This window comes from Coregonus lavaretus, assembly GCF_964263955.1.
Source record: "Coregonus lavaretus genome assembly, chromosome: 39".
Lineage (NCBI taxonomy): Eukaryota > Metazoa > Chordata > Actinopteri > Salmoniformes > Salmonidae > Coregonus > Coregonus lavaretus.
In genome coordinates, this window is record NC_140026.1 from 17,207,182 (window position 1) to 17,228,609 (window position 21,428).

Below are 21,428 nucleotides of genomic sequence, written 5' to 3' on the forward strand. Positions count from 1 at the left end.
AAATCTGTACTTGGGAGCAGTAGACTCGTAGAGGGAACAGTTTCTGATGTAAATATAAATCTTAGCCAAAATGAATGTCAGGGAAAACAGCAATGAAACTGAAGATGTGGCTAAATCCAACAATTTTATCTTGCCGGCTTCTGCTTCTACTGTGGTGGGAAGACCATAAGGTCTTCATAAAGCAGACTAAGAGAAAGAGATGCCGTCGTATTATAACTCCGGCGCCCCAGACATCAGCTGTCGAAATAACAAGCGCTGGGTTATATAGGGAAAGGTCGTAGCACAAAGGGTTAGAGATATCTGAGGCACTCTAAATTACTTCAAAGACACACCAGTGGAAGAAGGTGGTGTGTGTGTGTGTGCGTGTGTGTGCGCAATGGTGTTGAGGTGAACACTTGGTCGTAGTGGATGACTGCTGCACACTTCTGTCTTTATTATCAACCTCCTTCCCTTGGAATCGAAGGAAACACTGACAAATATTAATGCCAGTTGTGCAAACTTTGGATCCTCGGGGGAGAATGGTCCGATGTTTCATGTCAGTCGTTTAATAAATTACAGCCCCCTCTTGACAGCGACTATTCTTAACCTCCAGTCTGCACCAACATTTTTCAGGACCCGGTGACAGCCTTATCCTGCATTGAAGTGTACTCTGCTGTACATTGTAATTTGCTGACATTTCTCTTTTTTTCTCCTTCTGTCTCTTACAGATGTGTCCATCCATTCCACAATAGGTAAGACTCATTTTGTTATTTTCCTCACCTAACTACTCCTCAACAGTGAGGTGTTTTCAGTTGCAACTCATTGTGTATCCAATCTGAATGCTTAAGTAAAGGAGGGAGTAGGGGAGTGGTGGTGTAGATGCTGCTGTTTGCTCAGGAAGGTATGCAACGCTACGCCATCCTCCCCATCGTTTTCCCAAGTGTAAGCGCGCACAACACACAAGCTAGCTATTTCTGGCAACCGGGTTATGCTCTCAGCGGCGTACATTTTATTCAAATGAGAGTCAAATGGGTCAGATTGTTCAAAGAGGATCCGGCAGTGTTGACTTAAACATGGAGCCCCGGTATTTGTTTCCAAAGACATAAACTATAGTAAGGGGCCACTGGTGGTGAACGTGTCCCCTGCCACAGCTCCCTTCACCATCTCTATCACACACATCCGTGGCATGACAGGAAGGTGCCATCACCATGGTGATGACAGCTCTACGAGGACAAGGAACTATTGAAATATTGGAAGAAAAAATATACTGTATATATCTAATGCAGTTCATGGTCACTGAGTATGTCAAGGAAGTGGGTGCATCACACTTAAAGTGGCCTTTTTAAAGGATATTAACAAACAACAAAAGAGACTGTGTCATGTCATTGTCATATCATAAGGAGCGATGCACCATAAATACTTCAGTTACTTTCAAGGACAAATTACATTATTTTCTATCATTTTTAAATTAATAATATAATCGTACCCTAGAGTATGTACTCGTGTTCCACAGTACCACATCATACTATAGGAAGTAGTACCTTCCTTATAGAGTAGTGTAACTTTTAACTATGGAGCAAAGAAAATAAGAGTTCTCTGGTTCCTGTTGACCAGCCATCCACTACAGCTGAGACACGACAGTAGAGAGTACACTCTGGTTCCTGTTCCAGTTGTTCCAGTGTTCCTCAGCCGTGACTATTCCTCACTGGGCTGATACAATTAGCCCATTGACTGAACAGTATAGGTACACTCACTCAGCCTGGTTCCTCTTTGCATACAGCCCTAAAACAGTATGGAAACCTGCACCAGTCCGGAAGGGGTCAGAAACATGATTGAATCCCCCATAGCAGGACCCCAAAGTGGGGCAGCGTGAGCCGTCAACTCAATGCCAATGTATAGAGGGGTAAATCAATCATCTCGTCCTCAAGGTAGGAGGGAGGAAGTGGTCAGGGGAGCAACATTAGGAAATGGACGGTCAATACAATCCCATAGCATGTTAACCTATTGTTAGCTTAGCCCCCCTGAATAGCGCATGTTAAATGCTCTCAAGTTAGCGTTCCTGAATGAGCTTGAATGTAAAGATGCATTGGGAGCAGGAAGGAAGTCACCTTGTGGTGTAATTGAAAACACAGTGCCGCTCTGCCTGCCACTCGTAACCAGTCTCTTGTGCTTTGAGAGGAAGGCAGCAGTGAACGACTGACTGACTGCTCAGAGGAGAAAACCCCTGGCTAGCCGGGAATAATAATGACCCGCGGGAGGCCGACAGATGGACATTTACCGAGAACCTTGCTGGTAGACTTAGAATGTGTCAAACATCTGTGTCAAACATCAAACATCAACCACCAGGCATCTGTGGGGGTTGCGTTTCCAGGTTCACGTCCACTATGGCAGAAAGAGAGTCCTCTGTGGTGGACTGAGCAGGATAGAAGCATAATGGTCTTTATTTATGCCCTGTTCACAATGATTCAAGGTTAGAAACACATATACGTACTGCTCATTATTACGGATACATGTTTTGGACACATTTGCCATATTGACAAAATAATACATAATGCACTAATTGATTGATTAATAATATATAGTCATCAGAATAATTACATGTTGAGATAATGGCCTAGGGCATTTGACACAAAATGGATAGTGTTATAATTGGGACAATGTAATCCCTTTACTATGAAGACATAATGTAGTAATGTTGTTTGGGCATATTTACTGAGGACCTGTAACCATGTACCTGGATCTTATTAACCTTTACAGACCTATTTTAATTCTGATCATTCATTGACTTAACTACCGTCCAGTCTCTTCTCAGGAGCAATGTAATATTTGTTCTGCTCATGTAGAAACAGTCATTTTTCATTGGAAGGTCTGTCATTTTAACTAAAAAAATAAATCCCTAGTTTAATCTCGCTAGCCTTGCAATTATTTATCTCCAGTTATTTCATTTAACAGTCATCAAATTAGTACTAATCTCTTCATCAACATTTACTGATTTTGTCCATGTGGGAAGTTTGATAGAGATGTCAGAGTTTGGGTATGTCCTTGAGCAGACAGTTCCTGATTCATCTCTGCCAATGAATCACCAGGTGATTCTCCAGGATTTTGTCCAGTCATCATGGCAGCGTACCATCCCATTTCACTCAGCCCTTTTTTATTTCCGCCATCCACACTTGGGTCTTCCTCCCAACACAATATAGCAAGTCAAAAGCATGCTTCTTTCTTTGCCTAATCCTTGAAGCTCCATCCTTTGAATGTACGTTGAATGTCCGGTAATCAAAAGACCTAGTCCTTTTTCATACACACTTCAAATAGAAGCTAAAGACAGGAAGGACATTTGGGTTAATTATGCTAGCCGAGAAACAAGGGCTCCAAGCAGTCTGAGAGTGAGAGCAGTGAGAGTACAGAGAGTTCATCTTTGTTCGCTCCGCAGTGAGTAAAAATAACACCTTCAGTTCTTTAGAAAAGCTGGGGGCCAGTTATTATTGTATTATATCTTACAGGCCTTTCATTCAGATAGAAGTTGTGTCATGCTTGATCAGTGTTTCGGCGAGCGGTGGCAAAGGAAAGTGATTGTCGGCTGCCGGGATAAGCAAACACCATTACATTGTTAAATTCTATAAATAGGTGACAGGTGGCATTTTCAAACGGTGTGTTTCTCTAATTTGCATCGGGAAGCCGTTTGCACACAGACTATCTCATGAAAGGGCAATCATAACCGCTTAGTGTACAAATTGATGTGACATCATACTGGAAGGAAAAAATGACTTCAAAACAATACTGTTTTGGCTAGTAGGTGCTACAAAGACAACTGCCAGGTAGACAACTGCCATTAGAGTATCTACGAATACATTGTTAAAATCATCATTCTAAATCTAATTTGACCTGATTACCAAATCTCATCCACTGCTAATACATTACACTGTATTGCTTGAATTGTCCCAAGATATTCATATAGGTATCTACCTTTATAAGACTTATCTGTTGTACTCTCTCAAATAATTTTTATGAGAATAAGGATCTCCCATTGACACTAAGAAGAACTAAGTGATTTTGAAGTTCAAGCAGATACCCATAGACTTCCAGTCATTGCGCTAATGCTAGTTAGCATTGGCTTGCGAACCTGCCTTTAACTTCCTTCACAATGGACACAGAGACATAAAAATGGTATCCACCAGTTCATCTGACTCTGGGGAAGTAGATAAATGGCTTCATTGCCAAAATCCCGAAGTATCCCTTTAAAAGAGGCTTCATAAGATTCAGGACAATAGGCATTCATCATGTTACAGCGGAGTAGTACTTTTTAGCACAGGAACCAGAAAAGGTCTTTGTTCCATGTGTCATTACAGTCAACTCATGAGTGCCAGAACAGTTTAGTTACGAAGAGCAGCTAACCTGAGACAGCAGGTACGCTGTGGCATTAAATATTATTATGACTCAGAGCGTCTCGACATTTGCCAGTTTATTAGGAGTGGTGGGATACACACACACAATCTCACACACAATCTCACACATTCACGTGTCCCCGCAAGTGGGGCTGTTGTTTCTAACAGATGGCTCGTCTTTAACTTTATAGGAGACGACGATGTCACCGGCAAACGCGATAAGTTGTCTCAGTGCCTGGGGAGAGAGCAACATCCATCAGTAGCTAACAGCATATGGTAAAGGCACATTAAGGGCTCCCTCTCTCTTTCTCTATCTATCTGGTCCTGCATCCGGGCCTCAGATCCACACTTCACAAGACAGAGAAGGGGAAGCACCAAGCACTGGATTCCAAGCTTTGGCGCTTTGGTCCCCTTGCCGTATTCTTGTTTGATTTCTATTTTTAGCGAATGGAGAAACTTATACAGAACACACTGAACTGAGCAAAAGTTATTTTCTGGACACAGTAGAAAGAACGAAGGCCTTGCGGTTTGTTGCAATGCCACAACCAGATTAGGAAACCACATTGGCATGCATTGGCGTGTGTCATCTGAGTCTTAGCTTCCCACCTTTCCCCCTTGAGGACATTCTTTATGGCATCACCGATAGGGAAGTATGCCGGTGTTGTTTACCATCATCCATTATGCATTTGACTCCATAGTGTGCGACCTGGTTGATTCTTCTCATACCCAAACCATGAAATTGAACTCGCTCCCTCCCACCCCAAACAGGCAACCTCTACCACTCTTGTTCACCCTACGTCAGCATTCAAGGCCAGACACACTGTGATATAGGGCTATGCTGTGTTAACCCCTAGGGCACTCCCCACTCCGCAACGTAGCTGAATTCCCTGACATAGACTACATTACCTCCCAATTTAGACTTGTTCTTTTTAATCACCCTGCCACGTTTAATGTTCCCTTCATCCATTCCTCACCACTTGTGTTGATGTGTCGTCTAGTCCACCCTCTGACTTGTCTTTTATGCTACAGTGTGTTTAATCATTTCACTTCTACTCATGCCATTTAAAGAACTGTGCCCCTTTTAACTCTGAAATTGCTCTCTTTCCGATATGTCACAGCATTAGTTTCCCGGCCTTCTCTCTGTATTGTTAATCCAGAATTTTTAATTAGTCCAGTTAATTAACTGCTCTTTAAAATTATGATTTATTTGTGCCTGTATGGTTCCGCCATTAAACTGAACAGTGACGATCAAAAAAATCAGTTGTGCAAAAGGTTGTGGTATTATATAACAAGTGCCACTCCAAAAAAGTGTTGACGTGCTAGAGTAGAATCAGAAATGTTCAATCATTCTTTTGATATCTTGCTGTTAAAATGTCATGCAGAACCATGAAGGAACAAGACACATGATATCGAGACACCAGTCACATTTCATCCATGATTACTGACCAATCGTCCTCTCTGGATTACTGACCAATCGTCATCTCTGGATTACTGACCAATCGTCATCTCTGAGTACAATAGCTGAATGACTACAGGAAACAGACAGCCATATTCACTCCTAATACCATAAGCATAGCCTCATCTTTGGCATGTCTTTTTGACACATGAATACAAACCAACAGCTTGCTGGCAAGACTTTGGAGGTTGACGACCGTTGGATGGAATCCACCCCTCGCTCCCTGAAGGTCAAATGTCAGAGGTTATTCTGTGACCCATCCATCTGCCGTTCTGGCTCTGATTCTGGCACATAGGCTGGATGTTCTTTTAGCCAGTCGGAATATTTCATGTGTGGCCAAACAGAGACATCCTGCTTCCAATGATACTCCAGTCTGATGTGTTTTTGCCTGTAGGTTTAACTTCCATTCCCGGCTTGGTCGATGCTTTGTCAAAGCCCGATGTAGCGCTAAACAACTTTGATTCGTTTAGAAAACCTGTCGTTTCTTAGTTTTTTGTTGTTCGTTTTTTTGTTGAGATGCAGATTTGTTGGATTTTTGTTGTTCTTGACTATCATTGCATTTGAAACATAGATTGAGACTATAGCGAGTACCCTCTCTGAGCAATATTACGTTTACATGTTTACATATTTGAATTGCTCAAAGGGAGAGAGCTTTAGTCACATATTCCACAGCTGTGAAATACTACTCCCATGTTGTTCTCTGTTAGTTGCTTTTTTCGCAAGGACACAGCTACTGCATAAACAACAATTTACTGTCTTCCTGCCTCCCAGATTGAGATGTAAAACCAAAGAAAACTTTTCCACGTTGTCCAGCCCTTCTTTTAGTCACATTTTCAAATGCTCTGAATCATCATTCAAAGTGACACTTTTAGTGCAGTGAAAAATGAACAGTCCAGCACCTGATACAGTAAATCCTCTATCAGGAGCGTTCTCAAAACCGTTAAATACTTATTTTAATCAAGAACCTCTAAACATCCAAACTCTCCTATCTTTTTCTTTGAATGAGGCATTTATATTCGCTACATCCACAGCCATACATACACAAGCCCCATGGGTTCTGGTATGGATTTTAAAAGAGCTATGTATTTACTCTACAGAGCTATCTGTACACAGAAAGCCTCTATGGTAGAGCGGCTCTCTCCACTCACACTCTCTTGACGTACTAACACCAAAATAGAATCCTTCTGCCATAATTGGTCCACTGCGGCCTGCCACACATTGAACCAGGTCTGTGCTGAACAAGACGATCCAGGTTTTATGGGAAAGAGTCCTTTTAGTCCCCTGGCTACTGACTATTGGAAGATGTTCGTACTGTAGGGCATTTTTTCCAACGTTACCGTGACATTCTTGTGGGTCAAGTAAGAAAATCAGTACAATGATTTGGTTTTTGCTCCAGGCCGGTACAGACAGAACCTGAGGGCGCCAAGTAGCGTACCCTTTATATTGTAGGTTGAGCACAAGTACAACATGCAGTGGGGTTGTCAATCAGACCCGTAGCACACAATAACGTTTTTAGTAGTATGTCCATATATGTATGTTAAAAGGACAACCTTGTCCCACACTCAGAGGCTTACTGCCCATCGAAACAGAAGGGGTATGTGCTGCCTGAAAACAAATATACAATATACAGTTTATTTTTTACAAAGAATGAAGGAAATGTGGGATTGCTCCCACTCTTTATTTACCTACGCTCCTCTGCCTTTCCCCAATAATTGCTTCACTCGGAGGATGGGAGATAAAGAAAAGTGAGATATACAGGAATAACAAGCTAACTAACACAGCACAGCACCACCCCAGACACGGAATCATCTTTGACACATACCATACTCCTCTCTCTAGGTTTCTGCCCCAAACCATTCCTATTTTACTGATTATTGTTTTCTGGTTAGCACACAGTGTAATGGTGTATCTGGTTTCTAGTTGTGGTTTTATATCATTGTGGTTTGGGTTTGACGTTTGTGTTATAGTAGTGACAGATTGGTCTTGGTTATGACATACATATTGGTAAAGGTAATGATGTGAAATACTAGGTTGTGGTATGCATTATTGAAAACCAGCTATTGACATTATTTGTCATCCAAGAGGCTATTGAAACCCTTCTACAGTAACTACACTCAACTAAAACAGCTATAGTCTTAGGATGCTTAAAGAATGGCACAATTTCAACTGATCCGAGGAACAATCTTTTTGTGTGTTAACACCTAATGAAATTGACTGCTACAGGCATACAGTAGCTTTATACCGTTGTGGCACCCGCTCTAGTAAAATACTAAATTCCATTCCAACGGTACCAGGGAGCGATTGTCTCCCGCGACAGTTGGAGTCATCAGTGACTGAACCATTTTAATTACGCCGTTGGAACAGGTAATTTAGAAGGCAACCGTCCAGGGAGGCCCGAAAAGGAGTTGGGTGAATTATGCTTATATTAACATAATCCACTCTTGTAAATTGGAATGGCAATATTATTAATGGTGCATTGCTTTCATTCAGTGCCTCTAATTCCTCTCACATAGTTGGTGCTTAGGCCCTAATGAGAAATAAGAAAGCACTTTACAAGGCACCGTTCACACTGTAGCCAAGGAGAGATTATCTCCTTGCACTCTCAAATGAATGGCACTTTTGTTATTAAAACCAAAGGGGATTTCAAAACACATCATAGCTGTCTAGAAAGAGAGAGTGGATTGGACTGGAGAATGTAATACTATGAGGTTTGAGTAGGTGTTCAGGGTTAGTTGAAAGAAAAAGTATAATACTCTTGTCGAGGTGAGCTGAGCTTTAACATCAATACGTTTGACTGTTTTAAGTGAATAATCTGTTGTCATAGCACTTCTTCTATAACAAGCAAGGATATGCATCTGAATCAGAGTATGTATGAACATTGGATGCTTAGTACACTAGTTCCCCTTCACTGATGGTCCTAGTCATGTCAATATTTGTCTAAACCCTCATAATTATCATTGATTTCTGACAGTACAATGGCATTTGGAAAGCGGACTGAAACGTAGAGCGTGATATGTCTGAAACTATTCCATATTTGATCAATCTCTGTCACCATTGCAGTATAAGAATGAGCACAAAATATAAACACATATGGTTTGTGAGAATCTATGCTTGTGTTCAACATACAATGGAATCTGTCCATTGTGTTGCTTTCTCTCAGCAAGACACAGCCAAATAGTTAATACCCAGAATAAATTAGCAATGAAATGAATTAAAACGGATTATTCATTAAATACATGCATAATATGACAGTCAATACCCTATCGATCAACGAGAATTTTTAATTTACCCATAATGACACTGTATTAAGGGAGCTGATTGATTATTTTTACACATGGGAGGACACAATTATGACACACACACACACTCATGTATGCACACACTCCGCCACACACAATCACATGCCACAATGTTATTATCTCATTCTCCACGCTGTCATTTTTCACAAAAGGCTCCAGGGTGTGTGTGTGTGTGACAGGGACAGTCAAGGCTGAGCTCACACAAGCCCTTGCAGCATGCGTCATTGCCAGTGAAGACCTGCTACGTCTCATAGCTGAGAGAGAGAGAGCGAGAGAGTGAGAGAGACCACCACTGGCTAACTGCAGGGGGTGGGAGTATTGGAGGATAGGCCAGACCCCTCCTTTCCAAATTGCTACTGGAGACCTTGGCTTCCCCCCCACTGATCCCCAGCAAATTGCCCTGATTGGAGGAGAACGTTGTGCTTTAATTCATTTTCTTTCTCTTTTTCATTCAGGATGCTCGGGAAGCACAACAACCACTGCACACAAAGACACACTCACACTGACACATTTTTTACGTTATAGATTTTTACGTGTGAGAAATGCAAATGAACACACTACGTATGTTATGTGGCATCTTGCACTTGCTCCTCGCGAATCAGGAGTGAATTAACCTTGCTTACGTGCTTCCTTAGAAGTTGGAGTGCCCGGTCCTGTTGGGTTTGGCAACGTCAATGGGGTTGACATGCTTTGAAGGCTCCCCTTTTATGCATCCCGACTAAGACGTTACTCACACGTGTTTCACCGATGGAACATGCTGTCATATGCGTTTGCATAACTCACTGCTCACTGAACTCACTGACCCATCATAAATTGTATATGTCCTTTGAACAAGAATCCCTAGTCACTTTGCATTTGGTTCCGGCAGCCATCTTAGTTTTTCATTGAGTAGCTGCTCTGGCATCTAGGATCGAGTGGGCTTCGTAACCCCTGGTGACGCGGGATGAAAGCAGAGCCGACAGACTCGTGGGTGGTAGGTGTCCGTCCCAAACGCCCTCTCTCTCCTCCTTCGCCATGGACTGTAGGATAGAGCCCCCTTCGTCTTTAGGCGCAGCGGCATCGGAGGCAAGGAGGAGGGGGTGCCCAATGACTGGACCACTCGCAGATGCCCACACTCGATTAACAGTGACGCCTAGGACACAAACCAGCTGTTAACAAAGATGAGCCCGTTTCTACCCCCTCCCCTTCCACCACCGTCAAAAGTCAAAAGCAGCAACGGGAGCCAATTTCATGTCCAGATATTTGTTTTTCCGTGCATTATCTCTAACAGCATAATAAATTATAATGTTTATAAATTAAAAAACAACTCCGCTTATGAATTACCATCTGATATACACCCTCTGTGAAGCTTCACATTTAACATGTTGTGGAGCGGGTCGAGAGCTTCAAGTTCCTTGGTGTCCAAATCACTAAGGACTTAACATGGTCCACCCACACCCGCACAGTCATGAAGAGGGCACGGCAGTGCCTCTTCCCCCTCAGGAGGCAGAAAATATTTGGCATGGGCTCAAAAAGTTCTACAGATGCACCATCTAGAGCATCTTGACTGGCTGCATCACCGCTTGGTATGGAAAATGCACCGCGCTTAACTGCTAGAGATGGGGGTGTGGACAGCCCAGTACATCACTGGGGCCGAGCTCCCTGCCATCCAGCACCTCTATATCAGGCAGTGTCAGAGGAAGGCCTGAAAAATTGCAGAATACTCCAGCCACCCAAGCCATAGACTGTTCACTCTGCTACCGTCCGGCAAACGGTACTGGAGCATCAGCTCTCGGACCAACAGGCTCCGAGGCAGCTTCTACCCAGAAGTCATAAGACTGCTAAATAGTCAATAAATGGTACCCCAACTACCTGCACTGACTCTATCTTGCACTGACCCTACGCACACTCACTAGACTATATATACACACACCAAATACACACACTACATTGACACTACCACACATACATATACATTACACATACACACAGACTTTTACACTCATCATTTGCTGCTGCTACTCTGTTCTCTATTTTACTCTTAGTATGATCTATCCTGATGCCTCGTCACTTTACCCTGCCTTTATGTACATATCTACCTCAAATACCTTATTATTATTATTATTATTATTATTATTATCTATCCTGATGCCTCGTCACTTTACCTTGCCTTTATGTACATATCTACCTCAAATACCTTATTATTATTATTATTATTATTATCTATCCTGATGCCTCGTCACTTTACCCTGCCTTTATGTACATATCTACCTCAAATACCTTATTATTATTATTATTATTATTATCTATCCTGATGCCTCGTCACTTTACCCTGCCTTTATGTACATATCTACCTCAAATACCTTACTATTATTATTATTATTATCTATCCTGATGCCACGTCACTTTACCCTGCCTTTATGTACATATCTACCTCAAATACCTTATTATTATTATTATTATTATTATCTATCCTGATGCCTCATCACTTTACCCTGCCTTCATGTACATATCTACCTCAAATACCTTATTATTATTATTATTATTATTATTATTATTATTATTATTATGATGATCGATCCTGATGCCTAGTCACTTTACCCTGCCTTCATGTACACATCTACCTCAAATACCTTATTATTATTATTATTATTATTATTATTATTATTAGTATTATTAGTATTGTTATTATCTATCCTGATGGCTAGTCACTTTACCCTGCCTTCATGTACATATCTACCTCAAGTACCTTATTATTATCATTATTATTATTATCTATCCTGATGCCTCGTCACTTTACCCTGCCTTTATGTACATACTGTATCTACCTCAAATACCTTATTATTATTATTATTATTATTAGTATTATTATTATTATTATTATTATTATTATTATTATTATTATCTATCCTGATGCCTCGTCACTTTACCCTGCCTTCATGTACATATCTACCTCAAATACCTTATTATTATTATTATTATTATTATTATTATTATTATTATTATTATTATTATTATTATTATTATTATTATCTATCCTGATGCCTTGTCACTTTACCCTGCCTTTATGTACATACTGTATCTACCTCAAATACCTTATTATTATTATTATTATTATTATTATTATTATTATTATTATTATTGTTATTATTATTATTATTATTATTATTATTATTATTATTATTATTATTATTATTATTATTATTATGATCTATCCTGATGCCTAGTCACTTTACCCTGCCTTCGTGTACACATCTACCTCAAATACCTTATTATTATTATGATCTATCCTGATGCCTAGTCACCTTACCCTGCCTTCATGTACACATCTACCTTAAATACGTTATTATTATTATTATTATTATTATTATTATTATTATTATTATTATTATTATTATTATTATTATTATTATTATTATCTATCCTGATGCCTAGTCACTTTACCCTGCCTTCATGTACACATCTACCTCAAATACCTTATTATTATTATGATCTATCCTGATGCCTAGTCACCTTACCCTGCCTTCATGTACACATCTACCTTAAATACGTTATTATTATTATTATTATTATTATTATTATTATTATTATTATTATTATCTATCCTGATGCCTAGTCACTTTACCCTGCCTTCATGTACATACTGTATCTACCTCAAATACCTTATTATTATTATTATTATTATTATTATCTATCCTGATGCCTAGTCACTTTACCCTGCCTTCATGTACATATCTACCTCAAATACCTTATTATTATTATTATTATTATTATTATGATCTATCCTGATGCCTAATCACTTTACCCTGCCTTCATGTACACATCTACCTCAAATACCTTGTACCCCTGCATTGATCTGGTACTGGTACTCTATGTATATAGCTCCATTCTTGTGTATTTGATTCCTCTTGTTTTATTTTTATAATATATTTTGTACTCTTCATCATTGGGAAGGGCTCGTAAGCAAGCATTTCACGGTAAAGTCTACACCAGTTGTATTTGGCGCATGTGACAAATACAATTTGATTTGATTTGAATCAAAGTGTTGGGGGTTTAATGTCCCACAAGCTTCAAGATCACTGGCACTGTCAGGGACCAAAGCCCAAAACAATAAGACTGAGTGAATGTAATGTTTGCCAAGGCACAATACAAGTATATTTCGGTTGACACATTTCCCCTCTTGTGCTTTTAAGAGATTAAAGTGCGTACGTGGTATAAACCTCTTTGTTGAAAAGGTATTGACTGTAGATATTGGTGAAATGTGCTCTCACACATTTGGTCAACAATATGATGCCACCTATGGACATTGACTTATCATGAATGTTAATTATGGCTATAGCATGTTTAACATAAGTGAAAGGAGAGATATTAGAGCTGTCATCAAGGGCATCATGAGGTGTAATATTTTGCATCAGAGATATTCCCCCAGCTCACATATCATCTGCTTATAATATATTCCAAATAAATTCCATGATGTTATACATGGAATATACTGTACAGATGATGCATATGCATCGCAAGGTGCTGCCAACCTTTTTTCCCGTGAAATACCTTTTGTTCCAGCAAAGTTGAACTTTTCTAACACATCGGCGTCTGCGAGCACGGCAACACCTTTAAAATTAGACGCGGGCTTGTGCGATCGCGCCCAAATGTGGGATGAACACTAATTTACAACCTTTCAGTTTGAGACCTCGCCAGTCTCCTGTCTCTTCGCACGTTCACATCCCCCCATTGCAAAACTACAGTTGAGAACTGAAGGGGAGCAGTTAAAAAATTCCTCCTCAGAGGTGTTGATTTTTTCACGTTGGAGAAGAGTATAAACCTGTTCACCTCTTCTCTCATCCCCACATGATTTACGATAAGCCACTTCAAAAAGTTACAGTAATCACAATCACCCTGTAGACAATTTCTCCTCACCGTAGATACTTAAGCAATAAGGCCAGAGGAGGTGTGGTATATGGCCAATATACCATGGCTAAGGGCTGTTCTTAGGGACGACGCAACGCGGAGTGCCTGGATACAGCCCTTAGCCGTGGTATATTGGCAACATACCACCAACACCCGAGGTGCCTTATTGCTATTATAAACTGGTTACCAATGTAATTAGAGCAGTACAAATACATGTTTTGTCATACCCATGGTATACGGTCTGATATAACATGGCTTTCAGCCAATCAGCATTCAGGGCTCAACTACCCAGTTTATAAAGTGTTATAAGGCACTGCCTTATAACTGCCTTCTGCTCTTTTTTTCTCAACACTTTTTTTGTTGTTGTTTTATTCTTACTTTTTTTTGTTTAAAATAAATGCACTGTTGGTTAAGGGCTGTAAGTAAGCATTTCACTGTAATGTCTGCACCTGTTGTATTCGGCGCATGTGACCAATACAATTTGATTTGATTTGATTTGATTTGATTTGCAGGTGTGCTGCATACACAGCAAGCTAATTGACTAGTTGATGTCTCCATAGGTCTATCATGTTGTCCTCTTTTACCTTGTTTTACTTTGTAATACACGTGACAAGCAAGTTTGCACTCGTCAGCAAATAGCTCAAGGTAGTGATCAAGAACCACATTCCACTTTCTTATCACTAAATGTACCTTACATTGTTTTCACCCCAGTCCACTAGTATAGCATTACAATAAATAATATCAACGCCAGCGGATCGTGGCACCGTTTCCAAACACTCTCCTCTCCCTTTTCCCGACAGTGGTGTATCTGCTACCTCATGTGTGATGGTGTGTGAGGGAGATCACATTCACTTCCTCTTTCTCTTTGTCTCTTTCTCTTTGCCCATGCCTGCTGTGTCTGGCTGATGTGTCCAGGCTGGCTGACTGACAGAAAGCTGCTGGATTCAGTCAGCCACCTCTCCTCTCTCCTCCTCCCTCTCTCTCCTTCTATCTCATACCACACATCTCCCCGTGACCTTTAATACCACCGGAACAAATGTCAAAGCAGCACATCTGAGCCGAGCTGGAAATGATTCTCCTCTGGCCAGACATCAGTGGGTGTTTTTTGTGTTTGGAATTCGATGTTTGAAAGGCGTGGATGTGTCGACAGTGGTTTTGGTTGTTGTTGTTGTTGTGGTCGCAGAACTCTGGTGAAATTGGATATTGTAGGTGGGTTTCGGCGTTTTACCTCAGTGACAATTGGAAAGGGAAAAATAGAATATTGAACAAGCGGGAATGGAGAGATACTGTATGTGTCCAACTTTGCTATTGAACATTTGACGCTCCATGGATTTTTTTAAATATCAAAATAAGCTAGAAGTTATACCAAAATCCCTCATGGTAAGCAGTATTTGTGCTAAAGATGAGGACTACAGGGAAGTGCTTAGGGAAGAAGAAAACCCCCTGAGAACATTCCAATAACATTTCCTCCTCTGAAAAGCTCACACATGTTCAAGTGTGCATGAGTCATATTGAAAAGAGCTGATTTAGATAATGAGGTGAGCCGTAGAGACAGCTTTAACACACCAACAAAGTTTGCCTCCGCATTCCAAGAACAGTGTTTATGTTTATGAGATTTTATTCACATAAGTTAGTTCGCCCAAAGTGTTGCTGTTGTTTGAAAAGGGCAGCATTAGCTTGAAAAAGTGCCTAGAGCATTGTTGCATTTAGAATACAATGTTTCCATTACCAGCAGGTCAGAAACACGTATTTTGTCTCATTATAAGCATTCAAACTTTTTAGTGCAAAGCTTTGTTTGATTTGCTTACATGCCTAAAGTGTGATTTTAGATGTGTGTGTAAAAATCATATTATCACAGAGACCATTCATCAATGTCTCAATGGAATATTTTATCTTAATGTTGACGTGTACGACAAGATACAGCCCTCTGTAGTCTACTTTAAGAATGTGTCTTGTAAGTACGCAGTGCCTCTTTTGTTGGAGGAAAAACTGAATGTGGGGTGATTTTCTTTCTTGTGGTACTTACCATAGTTATACCTTAGAGTGTAAGGTCTAGACTCTAGACCTTGTCACTTCTGAGAGGCCATTACTCTTTTGTGATTTACTGGGGGTGAATTCGAATTGGTCACCGCTGTACTGATGGTAGGTTACTATGGATAGTGTGTTTGTGTGTGTGTGCTTATGTTTGTGCATGTCTGTGTTCTGTGTGTGTCAATGTCTGCGGTGCTACATAATGAGATCTTCAAATGTAGTCCACGACTGACAGGTTAAGTCACTTCAGACACAAGGACTTAGCCCATCAATGGCCCACTTTCTCTCAATGTTATTTTGGGTCGGACCCGTTTACGTCTCAGTATCAATTGCGCCAAACCTCAGAAGGGTTATCGATTGCATTGCTTTCGTCCATCATCTTTACACATTTCCATCCTTGTGTACTCATTCGGGAAAACACACACACACACAACAAGCGTTGGTAAGGGATCGCCACCCAATAACGTCACTGTTATCCCCTGATTACACTCGGAATAAAAAAATGACAAGTCACCAGCTCTATTAATAAGATTGAGCATCCGTGTTTAACACAATTTAATGGATGTGTAAAATAACCTTCCGCACGCTATTAATGTTTAATGTATAATTAAATGTTCTACATGGCCAAACTTGTTTACCACACGTAATTGATGCCTTTGGATTTCCCTCTTGTCTAACAACATGAGGGAAGATGCAGATTGTCTATTAGGCTTAGTCGTGGGCAGTCTGAAAAAAATACAGACAAAAACACTGCCCTCTAAAGAGCGGTGGGAAGGTAGGTTCAAGCCACGCATGGTAGAAGTAATTACTACTCCAGATAAAGGGTGCTGTTTGAAGTTTGCTTAAAGGCTTCTGATAGACCGGTGATTCAGACGCCCGCCGTGTCAGAAAAGCCCTGTTCAAACATGGTCAACATAAGAAACCCAGCAAATCCCACGAAACCATCTCCAGGAATTCCGACCGCCGACCGACCTGACTAGAATTTTGCACACAAATTGTTTGTAGCATCCTCACCTCCAACATGACGGGTGTTTCTTTTGTTGTTTTTCACCTTTTGTATAGGTTTTGCAGGTTTCTTTTCTCTTTGATCTTTTTAGTTGTTGGTGTGTTTACCTGTTCTCGCCAGGGTGTGACTGAGTGCAGTCTCACAGTCCAATGAACACCAGACACACAGCATTCTCTAGTGGGGCTTCACTTTCATTCTTGCCCTTTCTTTCTTTCTTTCTTTCTTTCTTTCTTTCTTTCTTTCTTTCTTTCTTTCTTTCTTTCTTTCTTTCTTTCTTTCTTTCTTTCTTTCTTTCTTTCTTTCTTTCTTTCTTTCTTTCTTTCTTTCTTTCTTTCTTTCTTTCTTTCTTTCTTTCTTTCTTTCTTTACTGAGAGTCAATCAAGCCTTGATCATCACACACACATGTAAACGCACACACATGTATTGGACTATAAATTGTGCCTTTCTGTATTATAGTTATGCTAAAATGTTTATTCTATTCTACTGAGACATTTACTTTATGTTCATATTCTTTTCTTTTATTATTTCTTATTGTTGCTTTGTCGAGAAGGAACCTGCAAGTAAGCATTTGGTTGGATGGTGTATACCATGTGTATCCCGTACATACGACTAATAAAACTTGAAACTTGAACACACACACATATATACACCACAATTGATGACCAATGATGGAAGAACAGAGACTCCCCCCCCCTCTCCCATTCCATCTATCCTCTCCTGTTCACCATTCACTCCTTCATTCCATCCAGCCCGCTGAAGGGCGCTGCCTCCTCCGAGTCATTTAGATTTCTCCCAGGATGTTCAAATTTACTGTGAACTTACAGCCGTGGTTTAAGCTGATGAATAGCTTTTATTGAACATGAATACGTTTAGGGATTGAGATTAGTCAACTCCTTCTCCTTGATGATCGTTCTGAGTCAGCCAGAAAATGTGTTCAGCATTAAAATGCACTGAAGAAAACAAAATGCATGGAGTTGCGATATAAGGAAAACAAAGGGGGAAAAGATATGTAGGTCTATAGTGTCAGCTGGCTATGCATTTGTGTCTGAAAAGAAAGAACGGTTAATAAACATGCTAATTTCATTGAGCTGCTCATGATGACTCAGTGGTTGTTTGGGTTTAAAGACTGACGAGGGAATTAAGTGTCATGTACTAACGCTAACCCACTTATAATCGAGTCTCGTTTTGGTGTCACAGTTTTCCTTTTCTCATTCTAATTATCACACACCCATACAGGCCTGCATAAGAAAAATGCCAGGTGTAAACGGAGGTCACATGCTCCCTGGTATCTGTCTCTCTACACCTTGGCGTCAGAGTATCGGTGATGTTAATCTACCCACCCATGTCCATAAACTACCCCCATTACTTATCCTCTTCTAAATTAAAGCCACTGACACCAAATCTCCCAAAGTGAGGTGCCATCAGCGCCACTGACCTTCCCATCCCTCACCCGGCAAATAGGCCGTGTTCGATCGAGCTGGAGAGCCATCGGTACTAAGTTTCCTAAAGCCGGTAGAAGGTAACGGTATTTCAACATTCAATCGAATGAAATTACCCTAACAAATTAAGATGTTTTGGAGAAGCTGGAGAAGCACTGACTTTCTTTCAGCAAAAAGGGGGGGGGGGGGTGGTAGGATCAGATATTTATGAGCCTGGGCCGCATCGTAAACAAAATGTGTCCCAATGAAGTGTCCAAGATGAGCAAACACAGCCAGGGCGGCCATTTGTAATGAAGACGTCCCGTCCCCAGACACATACCCTGTTAAGCACAGCCCAGAACAGACCTGTTTCATTCAGAGTTTGAGAGGTAGAGGAACGACCCTAGGGAACTGGATTAACCTGAGAGTACTGTGAATGCCAATGGATGAACAGGCCTGTCGATAAAGATAATGGCATTGAGTGAAATGTTGTATCAGAGTAAATGAACACTACTGACATTCAGTAACTGGACATAAATATGAAGAAACATACAACAACACAATAAAAAGTGACTATGCAATAAACACTATATATACAAAAGTATGTGGATTCGGCTATTTCAGCCACACCCGTTACTGACAGGTGTATAAAATCGAGCACACAGCGATGCAATCTCCATAGACAAACATTGGCAGTAGAATGGCCTTACTGAAGAGCTCTGTGACTTTCAACGTTCAACGCTTCACCATTCCAACAAGTCAGTTCTTCAAATTTCTGTCCTGCTAGAGCTGCCCCGGTCAACTGTAAGTGCTGTTATTGTGAAGTGGAAACGTCTAGAAGCAACCACGGCTCAGCCGCGAAGTGGTAGGCCACACAAGCTCACAGAACGGGACCTGAAGCCGTAGCGCATAAGTGCTGAAGCCGTAGCGCATAAAAATGGTCTGTCCTCGGTTGCAACACTCACTACCAAGTTCCAAACTGCCTCTGGAAGCAACGTCAGCACAATAACTGTTTGTCGGTAGTTTTATGTAATGGGTTTCCATGGCCGAGAAGCCGCATACAAGCCTAAGTTCACCATGCGCAATGCCAAGTGTCGGCTGGAGTGATGTAAAGCTCGCAGCCATTGGACTCTGAAGCAGTGGAAATGCGTTCTCTGGAGTGATGAATCACACTTCACCATCTGGCAGCCCGACGGACAAATCTGGGTTTGGCGGATGCCAGGAGAACGCTAACTGCCCCAATGCGTAATGCCAACTGTAAAGTTTGGTGAAGAAGGAATAATGGTCTGGGGCTGTTTTTCATGGTTCTGGCTATGCCCCTTAGTTCCAGTTAAGGGAAATCTTAACTCTACAGCATACAATGACATTCTAGACAATTATGTGCGTCCAACTTTGTGGCAACAGTTTGGGGAAGGCCCTTTCATGTTTCAGCATGACAGTGCCCCGTGCACAAAGCGAGGTCCATACAGAAATGGTTTGTCGAGTTTGGTGTGGAAGAACTTGACTGGCCTGCACAGAGCCCTGACCTCAAACTCATTGAACACCTTTGGTATGAATTGGAACACCGACTGCGAGCCAGGCCTAATCGCCCAACGTCAGTTTCCGACCTCACTAATGCTCTTGTGGCTGAATGGAAGCAAGTCCCTGCAGCAATGTTCCAACCTCTAGTAGAAAGCCTTCCCAGAAGAGTGGAGGCTGGTATAGCAGCAAATGGGGGACCAACTCCATATTAATGCCCATGATTTTGGAATTAGATGTTCGACGAGCAGGTGTCCACATACTTTTGGTCATGTTGTGTAGATCACAAAAGTGAGGATTTGTGTGTTATGTTTGGTCAAGAGACTGAAAAAGGTCAGACCAATATTTTTTTGCAACTACCTAGGCCTAACTGCTGAACCATACTTTTGAGCCGCTAAGATCCAACAGCATCCTAGAAGAAGAACAGAAAATCCTCAAAAAATCATTTTTTAAAGCATAATTGAAGAGAATGCCTTCTGGGAAGATTAGCACTGCAGTTACATCCACATTTCGAGATGAGATCACATAACGCTGAAATTGACTAATGAAACACAGTGTAATTGCTCTGGTTTTAAGCTGTGGTAATTAGTGTAGATAACATTTTTACCCCATACACTACGTTACACTACAAATTGCTACGAGTTCGACCTAGGCTATGTCTTTGCCATAGGTTAGAGTGAAGCAGCAGTGAGTGATGCTTATTTGAAGATAAAAGCCAGTGGAGCATGGTCAGACCTCGACGTAACTTTCCTTTTAACTATTGTGGAGGATATTTCGGGGAGGCTTACCTCGGATGTCCTCAGAGTCTCAGGTTCTTATCTTCCTCAAACCAATGGAAATCAATCAGCAACAATGAGGAAAACCTTTTATTTTTGGTGTAATGTTTTTGGCAGGCTGAGCTAAAAGTATATTCATTGTTGACAAAGCTTTTCAAATGAGTAAGAATCAATTGTATCCCATCTATAGATGATTTCATCACAATCTGATGATATCTTAAAGGGGGTTTAATGCTTATTCCCTTCAGAAAATCACTGACCAAACTTTGCACCTTGGTCAATATGGAGTAAATCAGGCCAATCTCCCAATTCGGAGAATGATCTTTCTTCACGATTCGGCAAGTTTCTGGGGGCGAACTCTGGAGAGGTGCCTGCCATCCTAATGCACTGAAGTGGTCTGCTCCGGAGAAGCTGGAAGGACAGCGACATGCACTTAGCCGGTCCCCCAGCTACCAGTCACATTCCTTAGCCCTTATCTAAAGTGACAAGAGGAATCCTCCAGCTCTCTCCTCTCCCCTCCGCCCAAGGCTCAGCTCTGCATTATCTCTTTGTTAACCAGCAGCACCAGCTACTAACTCATGTCCCCCCCCTAACCCCCCTAGAAATATGCTAACAGGGATGATAGCATTGCTAGAAATTCAGGTGTGAGGGCGAATTGTTTTGATCATATTTGAGA

General features: G+C 41.1%; 1 protein-coding gene across 1 annotated transcript in view; it reads left to right on the plus strand.

Moving 5' to 3' along the window:
- LOC311113246 (receptor-type tyrosine-protein phosphatase delta-like) overlaps nt 1-21,428 on the plus strand; it is a 609,241-nt gene that overhangs the window by 158,670 nt on the left and 429,143 nt on the right. The window contains exon 4 of the mRNA XM_084156451.1: nt 708-731. The gene's annotated coding sequence lies outside the window, so the exon portion shown is untranslated. The remainder of the gene's footprint in view (nt 1-707; nt 732-21,428) is intronic.